Source organism: Bos taurus, chromosome 3 (genome assembly GCF_002263795.3).
Source record: "Bos taurus isolate L1 Dominette 01449 registration number 42190680 breed Hereford chromosome 3, ARS-UCD2.0, whole genome shotgun sequence".
Taxonomy (NCBI): domain Eukaryota; kingdom Metazoa; phylum Chordata; class Mammalia; order Artiodactyla; family Bovidae; genus Bos; species Bos taurus.
In genome coordinates this window covers 1,713,364-1,725,891 of record NC_037330.1, presented here as the reverse complement: position 1 = coordinate 1,725,891, position 12,528 = coordinate 1,713,364, and the positions used below count along the sequence as shown (strand labels likewise).

Here is a 12,528-nt window from a genome sequence, read left to right as displayed (position 1 = left end):
AAGACGTTCTACTAAATCTATGATTCTACAAATGTCTTCACCTTGAAAGCGAGAGCTAAAGCATAAAACATAAATGTTTAGACAAATTTATATATCCTATCCTCAATGATGGGCTTTCCTGGTGGTGCTAGTAGTGAAGAAACCCCCTACCACTGCAGCAGACATAAGACATGTGAATTCAATCCCCGGGTCAGGAAGATCCCCTGGAGGAGAGCACGGCAACCCACACTGGTATTCTTGCCTGGAGAATTCCATGGACAGAGAAGCCTGGCAGGCTACAGTCCATGAGGTCACCAACACTTGGACACAACTGAAGCAATTGAGCTCACATACACACATCCTCATTAATGCTGTGTCATAGCCACTATTATGAGAGAAGAGTTAGAGACCTTGTCCTCTAATTTGCTGCACAGCCAGCCTCCACTGCTGTTACCAGGTGGGTTACACTCCTTCTGAGGAGATATTCTAAATTGCAAATAGGATCTGAGTGACATTTCAGAGCAGTCCCTCATCTTCAGTAATAAGCCCAAGTTTCTTAATATGGACATGATGTTACAGATCTGGCCTTGATAATCCAGCTTTCAGTTCAGTTCAGTTCAGTCACTCACTTGTGTCTGACTCTTTGTGACCCCATGGACTGCAGCACGCCAGGCCTCCTTGTCCATCACCAGCTCCTGGAGTTTATTCATACTCATGTCCATTGAGTTGGTGATTCTATCCAACCATCTCATCCTCTGTTGTCCCCTTCTCCTCCTGCCTTCAACCTTTCTGAGTATCAGGGTCTTTTCAAATGAGTCAGCTCTTCGCATCAGGTGGCCAAAGTATTGGATTTTCGGCTTCAACATCAGTACTTCCAATGAACACCCAGGACTGATCTCCTTTAGGATGGACTGGTTGGATCTCCTTGCAGGCCAAGGGACTCTCAAGAGTCTTCTCCAACACCACAGTTGAAAAGCATCAATTCTTCAGTGCTCAGTTTCCTTTATAGTCCAACTCTCACATCCATACATGACTACTGGAAAAAACATAGCCCGGACTAGATGGACCTTTATTGACAAAGCAATGTCTCTGCTTTTCAATATGCTATCTATGTTGGTCATAACTTTCCTTCCAAGGAGTAAGCGTCTTTTAATTTCATGGCTGCAGTCACCATCTGCAGTGATTTGGAAGCCCAGAAAAAAAAAAAATTCAGCCTCTGTTTCCACTGTTTCCCCATCTATTTGCCATGAAGTGATGAGACTGGATGCCATGATCTTAGTTCTCTGAATGTTGAGCTTTAAGCCAACTTTTTCATTCTCCTCTTTCACTTTCATCAAGAGGCTCTTTAGTTCTTCTTCACTTTCTGCCATAAGGGTGGTGTCATCTGCATATCTGAGGTTATTGATATTTCTCCCAGCAATCTTGATTCCAGCTTGTGCTTCATCCAGCCCAGCGTTTCTCATGATGTACTCTGCATATAAGTTAAATAGGCAGGGTGACAATATACAGCCTTGACGTACTCCTTTTCCTATTTGGAACAAGTCTGTTGTTCCATGTCCAGGTCAAACTGTTGCTTCCTGCCCTGCGTACAGATTTCTCGAGAAATTTCTCAAGGTCAGGTAGGCTGGTATTCCCATCTCTTTCAGAATTTTCCACGGTTTATTGTGATCCACATAGTCAAAGGCTTTGGCATAGTCAATAAAGCAGATGTTTTTCTGGAACTCTCTTGCTTTTTTGATTATCCAGCAGATGTTGGCAATTTGATCTCTGGTTCCTCTGCCTTTTTTTAAAACCCACTTGAACATCTGGAAGTTCATAATTCACATATTGTTGAAGCCTGGCTTGGAGAATTTTGAACATTACTTTACTAGCATATGAGATGAATGCAATTCATCTTGGTAGTTTGAACATTTTTGGTATTTCCTTTCTTTGGGATTGGAATGAAAACTGACCTTTTCCAGTCCTGTGGCCACTGCTGAGCTTTCCAGATTTGCTGGCATATTGAGTGTAGCACTTTCAGAGCATCATCTTTTAGGATTTGAAATAGCTCAACTGGAATTCCATCACTTCCACTAACTTTGTTCATAGTGATGTTTCCTAAGGCCCACTTGACTTTACATTCCAGGATGTCTGGCTCTAGGTGAGTGATCACACCATCATGATTATCTGGGTCATGAAGATCTTTTTTGTACAGTTCTGTGTATTCTTGCCACCTCTTAATGTCTTCTGCTTCTCTTAGGTCCATACCATTTCTGTCCTTTATTGTGCCCATCTTTGCATGAATTGTTCCCTTGCCATCTCTAATTTTCTTGAAGAGATTGCTAGTCTTTCCCGTTCTATTGTTTTCCTCTATTTCTTTGCACTGATCACTGAGGAAGGCTTTCTTATCTCTCCTTGCTATTCTTTGGAACTCTGCATTCAATGGGTATATCTTTCTTTTTCTCCTTTGCTTTTCGCTTCTCTTCTTTTCACAGCTATTTGTAAGATCTCCTCAGTCAGCCATTTTGCTTTTCTGCATTTCTTTTCCATGGGGATGGTCTTGATCCCTGACTCCTGTATAATGTCACAAACCTCCATTCATAGTAACCCAGCTTTACCTCTTGCTAGTTCCCCTGGTGGCCAATTCTTTCCCTGCCCAGCTCTACTCTGTGGCAAGATTGTATCTCAGTGTGAATTTTTCTTGTCTGAATGTGCTATTCACTATACTTCCTCAAATATGATGCCCTCTGATTTTTCCAACAATCTTGTATTGTGAATGGAAGAAATATTTCAATCTCCAGTGCCCTAGAGGTAACTGGAAGGTTGGAGAAGTTAAGGGACTTCCCCAAGGTCACAAAAATAAGAAATGACAAAACAATAACAAAAATTCATTTTTAGGTCTAGAATTCCCAGGAACAGTTGACACCTTTCTGTAAAAAAATACAGAAAAGAGAACAGAGAGGGTTATAAGGAGAAAGACCATGCCAGGACCTTCCAGATCATAGATGAAGAAGAAGCACAGTTTATGAGTAATTGCCCCATTGTGGTCTCAGAAAGGACCCCATGGAAGAGAACATGAATCTTAGTGTTCTGGACAGTGCCACTAGCAGGAATGGCTGCAGGAACAGGCTGTGTGTTTCCAAAGGCTAGCATCATATAGAAATGCATCATTTATCTTCAAAATGAGGCCTCTCTGACCAAGAAACTTTGTGAACAAGATTCCACATTTGATGGGGTGACCAACAAACCAATCTTAGACTGCTACGCCTATGGAAATACCAAGTACAGACACATATTTTATGTGAATTTGTCTAAGAAGACACACCCAAAGGATTACCCACATGTCTACATCTATGGTTATTAAAGAACTTTGGCTTCTGGTTGGAGACAGGATGGCAGAGTAGAAGGACTTGAGCGCAACTCCTCCCACAAAAATACCAACATCATATCTAACTGCTGAAACAACCAGTGACAAGACTGGAACCCACCAAAAAAGATACTCTACATCCAAAGACAAAGAGGAAGCCACAATAAGATGGTAGGAAGGGCACATTCACAATATGCCCAATCAAATCCTATACCCACCAAGTGGGCAACCCACAAGCTGGTAAATAATTATATCACAGAGTTTCTCTCACAGAAGTGAGAATTCTGAGCCTCACATCAGGCTGCCCAGCCTGGGGGTCTGGCATTGAGTGAGGGGACTCCTCAGAGCGTTTGGTTTTTGACCACAAAACTCCACAGAACTGTGGAAATCAGAAACTCAACTCTGTTGAGTTGGAGGGTGCACACAAGGTTTTATGTGTACAAGGACCCAGGGAAAAAGCAGTGACTTCATAGGAGCCTGAGCCAGAAGTATTTGCTGGTTTTGTAGAGTCTCCAGGGAAGGCAGGGGGTGGCTGTGGCCACTGTGGAGACAAAAACACTGGAGGCAGAGGTAAGGGGGTGTACTCTATGGTGTGGGCTCTCCTGGAGGGCACCATTTTGACCTGGCCCCACCCAAGAGCTCCAGTGTTGGGATGCCTCAGGCCAAACAACAAACAAGGCAGGAACACAGCCCCACCCATCAGCAGAGAGGCTGCCTAAAGTCTTCTTGACCCCACTGCTGCTGCTGCTAAGTCACTTCATTCATGTCCGACTCTGTGTGACCCCGTAGACGGCAGCCCACCAGGCTCCGCCATCCCTGGGATTCTCCAGGCAAGAACACTGGAGTGGGTTGCCATTTCCTTCTCCAGTGCATGAAAGTGAAAAGTGAAAGTGAAGTCACTCAGTCGTGTCTGACCCTCAGGGACGCCATGGACTGCAGCCTTCCAGGCGCCTCTGTTCATGGGATTTTCTAGGCAAGAGTACTGGAGTGGGTTGCCATTTCCTTCTCCAATGCATGGAAGTGAAAAGTGAAAGTGAAGTCGCTCAGTCGTGTCCGACTCTTCGTGACCCCATGGACTGCAGCCTACCAGGCTCCTCCGTCCATGGGATTTTCCAGACAAGAGTACTGGAGAGGGCTGCCATTTCCTTCTCCTAAACAAGATGCTACTAAACAACAAATGAATCACTGAAGAAATCAAAGAAAAAAATTTTTAAATACCTAGAGGAAAATGAAAATATAAAAATAATGATTCAAAACCTAAGTAGTTCTAAGAGGGAAGTTTATAGCAATACAATCTTACCTCAAAAAAAAAAAAAAAAAACAAGAAAAATCTCAAATAAACAACCTAACCTTACACCTAAAACAACTAGAGAAAGAAGAACAGACAAAACCCAAAGTTATCAGAAGGAAAGAAATCATAAAGATCAGAGCAGAAAGAAATGGAGACAAAGAAAACAATAGAAAATATCAATGAAACTAAAAGATGGTTCTTCAAGAAGATAAACAAAATTGATAAATGTTTATCCAGATTCATTAAGAAAAAAAGGAAGAGGACTCAAATCAATAAACTTAGAAATGAAAAAGGAAAAGTTACAATGGACACCACAGAAATAGAAAGGATCATAAGGGACTACTACAAGCAACCATATACCAATAAAATGAACAATCTGGAAGAAATGGTCAAATTTCAGAAAGGTATAATCTCCCAAGACTGAACTGAGAAGAATACAAAATATGAACTAATCGCAAGTACTGAAATTGAAACTGTGATTTAAAACCTCCCAACTAATAAAAATTCAGATGGCTTCATAGGCTAATCTATTTAACATTTAGAGAAGAGAACCAGAGTTCCAGTTGTGCAAATCATTAGTACTTGGTACTTATACATAGAAAAGACTTAACACCTATCCTTCTGAAACTCTTGCAAAAATTACAGAGGAAGGAATACTCTCAAACTCCTTCTTTGAGGCCATCATCACCTTGATATCAAAATCAGACAAGGATACTACAAAAAAGAAAATTAGAGGCCAATATCACTGATGAGTATTGATGCAAAACTCCTCAACAAAATACTACTCAAACAAATCCAACAATACATTAAAAGGATCATATACCATGATCCAGTGGGGTTTATCCCATGGATGCAGGGCTTTTTCAATACCTGCAAGTTAATCAAGTTAGTGTGATATAACGTGCTAAGAAATTGAAGAATAAAAAACATATGATCATCTCATTAGATGCAGAAAAGAAAAAATAGAAAGCTTTTGACAAAATTCAATACTTATTTATGATTAAAAAGAACTTCAGAAAGTAGGATAGATGGAAACTATCTCAACATAATAAGGGCCAAGTATGGCAAACCCACAGCTAACATTATACTCAGTGATGAAAAAGCTGAAAGCATTTCCCCTGTGATCAGAAATAGGACAAGGATGTCCTTTGCTCAACATAGTTTTGGAAGTCCTAGTCACAGCAATCAGAGAAGAAAAAAAAAAGGAACCAAAATTAGAAAAGAAGTGAGACCAGAAAATGACCAGATTGCATCAAAGAATTTGGTAAATTTGCCAGATACAAAATTAACACACAGAAAGACACTTCTATGCACTAACAGTGAAATATCAGAAAGAGAAATTAAGGAAACAATTCCATTTACCATCACATCAAAAAGAATAAAATACTTAGGAAAAACCTACCTAAGGAAACAAAAAACCTGTACTCTGAAAACTATGAGACACTGATGAAAGATATCAAAGATGACACAGATGGAAAGATACACCCTGTTCCTGGATTGGAGAAACCAATACTATCAAAATGACTACACTATCCAAGCCAATGGCATTTTTTTTTTTTTTTTTTTTTGCTGAATTAAAACAAAAATTCTTTAATTTGTATGGAAACAAAAGACTTATAATAGCAAAAGAAATCTTGTGGAAAAAAAAATGCAGAGCTGGAGGAATCAGGCTCCCTGACTTCAGACTATACAACAAAGTTACAGTAATCAAATCAGTATGGTTCTGGCACAAAAACAGAAATATAAGTCAATGGACCAGAAGAGAAAGCCCAGAAATAAACCTAACACATGTTTGGCCAATTAATCTACAACAAAAGAGGCAATAATAATATCAGTACAATGGATAAAAGACAATTTCTTCAATAAGCAGTGCTGGGGTAACTGGACAACTGCATGTGAAGAATGAAATCAGAACATTCTCTAACACCACACACCAGGCTTCCCTGGTGGCTCAGTGGTAAAGAATCCACCTGCAATGCAGGAACCACAGGAGATGCAGGTTCGATCCCTGGGTCAGGAGGATCCCCTGGAGGAGGGCATGGCAACACACTCCAGTATTCTTACCTGGAGAATCCCACGGACAGAAGAGCCTGGTGGGCTACAGTCCACAGGGTCACAAAGAGTTGGACACGACTGAAGTGACTTAGCACTCACGCACTAACACCACACACAAAAACAAACTTACAGTGGATGAAAGATCTCAATGTAAGACCAGGCAGTACACAACTTTTAGAGAAAAACATAGGCAGAACACTCAATGACCTAAATCGTAACAATTTTTGGAGCCACCTCACAGAGTGATAAAAATAAACAAATAAAAAATGGGACCTCATTAAACTTAAAAACCTTTGCACAGCAAAGGAGACCATAAACAACATGAAAAAACAGCACACAAGATGGGAGAAAATATTTGCAGACAACATGACCAGCAAGGGATTAATTGCCAAAATATATAAACAGCTCATGTAGCTCAATATCAAAATAACAAACAATCCAATCAAAAAACATGCAGAAAATCTAAATAGACATTTCTCTAAAGAAGACATACAGATGGCCAAAAAGCACCACATCATTAAGTCAAGGATGCTCAACATCAGTGACTGTTAGAGAAAGGCAAATTAAAACTACAAAGAGGTTTACCTCACCTGGCCGGAATGGTCATCATCAATAATCCTACAGACAATAAATGCCAGAGAGGGTGTAGAAAAAAGGGAACCCTTCTACACTATTGGTGGGAATGTAAATTGGTACAGCCACTATGGAGAACAGTACAGAATACTGTTCAAGAATAGAGCTACCATATGACCCAGCAATGCCACTCCTGGGCATACATCTAGAGGACACCATACTTCGAAAAGATACATGCACCCCAGTGTTTACTGCACACTGCACACAACAGCCAAGACATGAAGACATCAACAGATGAGCAGATAAAGAAGAAGCAGTACATATAGACAATTACTCAGCCATAAAACAGAGTGGAATAATGCCATTTGTGGCAACACAGATGGATTTAGAGATTATCATACCAAGTGAAATAAATCAGAGAAAGATATCATGTAAATCACTTATATGTGAAAGAAAGTGAAGTCCAATTCTTTGCGACCCCATGGACTGTAGCCTACCGGGCTCCTCCGTCCATGGGATTTTCCAGACAAGAATACTGGAGTGAGTTGCCATTTCCTTCTCCAGGAGACTTCCCGACCCAGGGATTGAAACCGGTCTCCTGCATTGTAGGCGGACGCTTTACTGTCTGAGCCACGAGGGAAGTCCACTTATATGTGGAATCCAATAAAATGATACAAGGGTAACTTATTTACAAAACAAAACAGACTCACAGATTTAGAAAACAAACATGGTTACCAAAGAGGAAATGTAGGGGAAGGGATAGATTAGGAGGTGGAGATTAACATATACACACTGCTATATATAAGACAGTCAACAAAAACCTACAGTATAGCACAATAACTTAAATGGGAAAAGAACCTGTAAAAGAATAGATATATGTGTATGTATAACTGAATCATTCTGAAACTGACACATTTTAAATCAACTATACTCCAATATAAAATAAAAAAATGTTTAAAGAAAAATAAGATATATTATACAAGCGATAGATGTTCATTATAAAAACTTACATTATGCTCATTACAATAACATGTACATAATATGCAAGAATCTATGATGTAAAATTATTACTTCAATTTAGTCTAATCTAGAAAATCTTGCTATGTTCATCACATCAGTTCAAAACAAGATGAAGAGGGTCCCTATCCTTTGGTGTATATAAGGGAGAACAGACATAAAGCAATGGTGATTAGAGAGTGATTAGAGTTCCTAATGGGAACCCTATTAGATCTTAATCTCATCTGAAGGGTCTGAGGAGGCCTCTATGAAGAACAGAGAACAAAATAAAAATCGTTCATAATCTCACCAGCTGGAAATAACAGCACTTTAATTTGAGATTATTTTCTTCCAATCCTTTCATATATACTTTCTCCAGATTCATCCCCTGAAACTCAGCATGATAGCCTCTGGTTACTCATTCTCTGTAACACACTGTTCCTTCCATCCTAGAATTTCATACCTTGGCAATTTTTCTGGAACACTGTTTACGTGTGATATTAACGTATGATACTAAGAAAGGGTTTATGACCAAAGCAAGTTCAGCATGAGTTAGAGTTTCTGATATGCTGATAGCACCGGACACTTCTAACATGGGGTTATGGTATTAATGGCCTCGTTTTCTAAGCCAATTGGATTTTTATGTTTTTAAGAGGCGTCTTGAAGGAACACAAAACCATTCTGAGAAATATTCTATGAACCTGGACATGTTTCAGGGGTGTATGGCTCTTAACAGAGTCCCACTACTTTAGAACATGAAACTCAGTCTATATGTTAAATGTGCCCAGCACATTTCAGACAGATCAAGGTGGAAAACCTCAGGCTCTTGCCAGGCTCTTCCCATTTATCAGAGCCCAGCTTGGCACTCCTGGCCCTCTTTAGGGTCGGGAACATGTGGCAGCCTAGGCCAGAGTCAGCACTTTCCTTCCCCAGTCTCTCAAAACAAACAACAAACATGCGAAGCTACCCTGGGATTAACCAGTGCACAGACATTGCCACAAAACCTGTTTTGATTCTGATTTGGAGCTCCCAAGTCCCTTTTCCTCTGGAAAGGACCCAATCGTTCTTGAAATCTGGCCAAAACGAATGTTTCTTCTACAATGACACCTCGTGGTCAAGAAGGGAACACGTAGGACAGAAGGGTTTCCACATTCCCTCTGCTGCAGCTAGGAGAGGTTTCCCTCCAGAGCAGCCCAGGTCAGCAAGAGACACTGATGTCAAATTGACAAGGTTTAACTTCTCTGCCCACTACCCCAGCATCTCCCTGATCCCATGGTTTGTCAACAAGCTCAAGCTGCCTTCAAGATCTTCCCTGGCTGCTGGGAGCAACGTCCATGCCGCCCTTCAGAATGTACGTGGGAGTGTGTGCTCAGTGTGCCCAGTCGTGTCCGATTCTGTGACTCCACAGACTGTAACCCACCCGCCTCCTCTGTCCATGGGCTTCTCCAGGCAAGAACACTGGACTGGGTCACCATTTCCTCCTCCAGGGATCTTCCCGACCCAGGGATCAAATCCAGGTCTCCTGCGCCTCTTGCATCGGCAGGTGGGTTCTTTTATCACTGAACCACCGGGGAAGCCCACCCTTCAGAATATCCTCCCCTAAAGTGCTCCCGCCCCTAGAATTACTTCTCCCGCCTTCCTTGTTACCCAGATTCCTACTCCTTCAGTGCATGAAACTCAGCTGACTGACAGGGTTTACAAGGATGTTCAGAGGTATCACATACGTGATCGCCTCTTACCCTCTCCACAGTCTTTGGGGAAGGCTGAATGACGATCATCCCAATCTTGCAGATGAAGACACTAAGGGTCTGAGAGGCCACGATTAACAGAAGAAGCCAGAACTCAAACCCTCATTTGTTGATTCCACATTCCTTGTCCCTTTACTGCTGGCTTACTCCTGCTGATCCAAGTTAAAGGAAACAATCTCTAATGCTGAGAATTCTCCTTTAGATGTAGAAGACTTGAGGAATTCTGCTCCCCAGATTGCCCACTATGGGTTGTTTTAAAATATTTTAAAAGTCAGAAATGGGTTTCAACTGACCCACACAAGATGACACGATAGACTCCCTAGGGCTCCGTGAGGCAAGGCAGAGCCCACGTCTTTAAGAACAACACCCAACCCGCACCACCATCCAGATGCTTTTTTCAGTCACTGTCTAATCCTAATTCTGACTCTGAGTAATTCTTAACTAGAGGCAGAATAAATCTTTTCCAAAGTAACTAAGCAATCTCCATTTAAGCTCTTTTATGGCTCTCATGTTTTGGATCATTGAAAAACTGAGCTTTGGCTTCTAACAAGTAGAGGAATCCTTCCTGATGGAGGCAGGAGAGCTGTGAGCAGGGTCCCCACATCCTCCAGGGCAGAGGCCAGCCTCCCGAGTCCAATGAGCAGGCCCTGCATCATCTCTCATCTCAGCTTCTCTTCAGTGGCACCTCCCATACTTCCTGCATGCACAGTTCCTAAGCTGTCTCCATCCTTAGCCTACTCACTCTTAAGGAATCAGCTCAGATAACAGCTGATCATTCTACCAGGCACTTGGTGGTCTCAGTACTTGACATGGACTTTTATTTAAACTTCACAATAGGACTTCCCTAACTCCACATTCCCAATGCAAGGGGCATGGGTTCAATCCCTGGTTGAGGAACTAAGATCTCACATGCTGCAAAGAGAAGCCAAAAAAAATCTTCACAATATCCCTATGAAATAAATACTAATTTTATGCCCATTTTACAGATGTGCAAATGGAAGCACAGAGAGACTGACTTGCCAAGGTCACACAGCTAACAAGCCAGGATTCAAGCCCATGCACGCTCCTAACCACCACGCTCTCCTGCCTGTTCAAGTGCCCCCTCCTTGAAGAAATCTTCTTTGACCCCTCTGGGTTCTAGCACCACTGGATACAAACTACGGCAGCATTTCCTATCTTGTTACCCTCTGCTAGCTTCACTGACAGGTGGGTCAGTGGTAAAGAATCTGCCTGCCAATGCAGGAGATGTAAGAGACACAGGTTCCGTCCCTGGATCAGGAAGATCCCCTGGAGAAGGAAATGGCAACCCACTCCAGTATTCTTGCCTAGAAAATTCCATGGACAGAGGAGTCTGGCAGGCAGTCTGGCAGTTCATGGGGTCACAAAAAATCAACTGAGTGACTGAGCATGCACTCATGCAACCCTCTGCTATACATACTCTGCTGGAATGCCAGATCAACTAGTGTCTGTGGTTGACCTGTGACCACTTATGGAGTCCCTGGGCTGTACACAGCCCCGAGACAGGATGTCATATAGCCAGAGGAGAGCTGCCAGCCAGTTTTGACACACTCGATAAAAACTTGCCAGCTAGAAATATGTAAACAAATCCAGAAGCTTGTTGAAATCCTTAACACATCTATTTTACATTAGAGTGGGTTCTACTAATCCTTTTTTTTTTTTAACTTTTCAGAAGTTCTTGTTTTACCCCCAAACAAATGGTAGAGAGCTTAAGTCCCCTCACTTGGCGGAAGCCCCTGTCTGTGCCCTCATTTGGTGGGACTCGCTCTCCCGTCTCATCTCCTCAGACCTGCTGTCTATACCCACCGCTCCACCACCCACTTCCTTTCCACCCATACTGGATAGAAAGTCTTCCCAGAAGTTAATCCAGTGGGACTTTCCAGACCTTGTCTTTCTTGATCTTCAGGAGTGGTGGGTGCAGCTGGCTAAGCAGCTGGTGGAAACAGGGCCCAGGGATTCCACTGGGGTTTTCCCACATTAGTTGACTCCAAGGTAATGGCAGCGGGATGTTTATACAAAAGGCAGCTCCTTTTCTCTTTCCAGTTTGTTTCCTGATTGAAAGGTCAAATACCAAACTGCCTGGTACAAAACCAGTCTCCTGGCAACCACAGCAGAACCTACCATTTCCTTCCGTGAGAATGTGGGAACCTCATAGCAGACCCAGTTGTGTAGTGGGTGGGACCATATAACAGGGTTGAGTTTGTGGGTGGGAACCAGGGCAGTCCGAGATGTATCTGCCTAGGTAAGGGATGGAAATAGAAACTTCTCCGTCCTTAAGTGGAGCCACAGAGTCAGACTTGAGGACTCAAATGTACACTTTAGGACATAATCATAACCAAAACTAAAACCCCGAGAGTGCTTGTGCAGCGACTGGTTACTGATACATGCTTACTCAAGAGAACTCAGTTATGGGGAATAAAGAAAACAAGTTCATGTGTACAATGTTATTATTTGTCACAATAACCTATGAGGTGGGCACTATTATGAGAAAAATGCTGCTTAGAGAGATGTCCAAGATAATC

At 42.1% G+C, this 12,528-nt stretch overlaps 1 protein-coding gene across 1 annotated transcript in view; it reads right to left on the bottom strand.

Moving 5' to 3' along the window:
- Positions 1-12,528, bottom strand: part of GPA33 (glycoprotein A33) — a 52,669-nt gene that overhangs the window by 2,715 nt on the left and 37,426 nt on the right.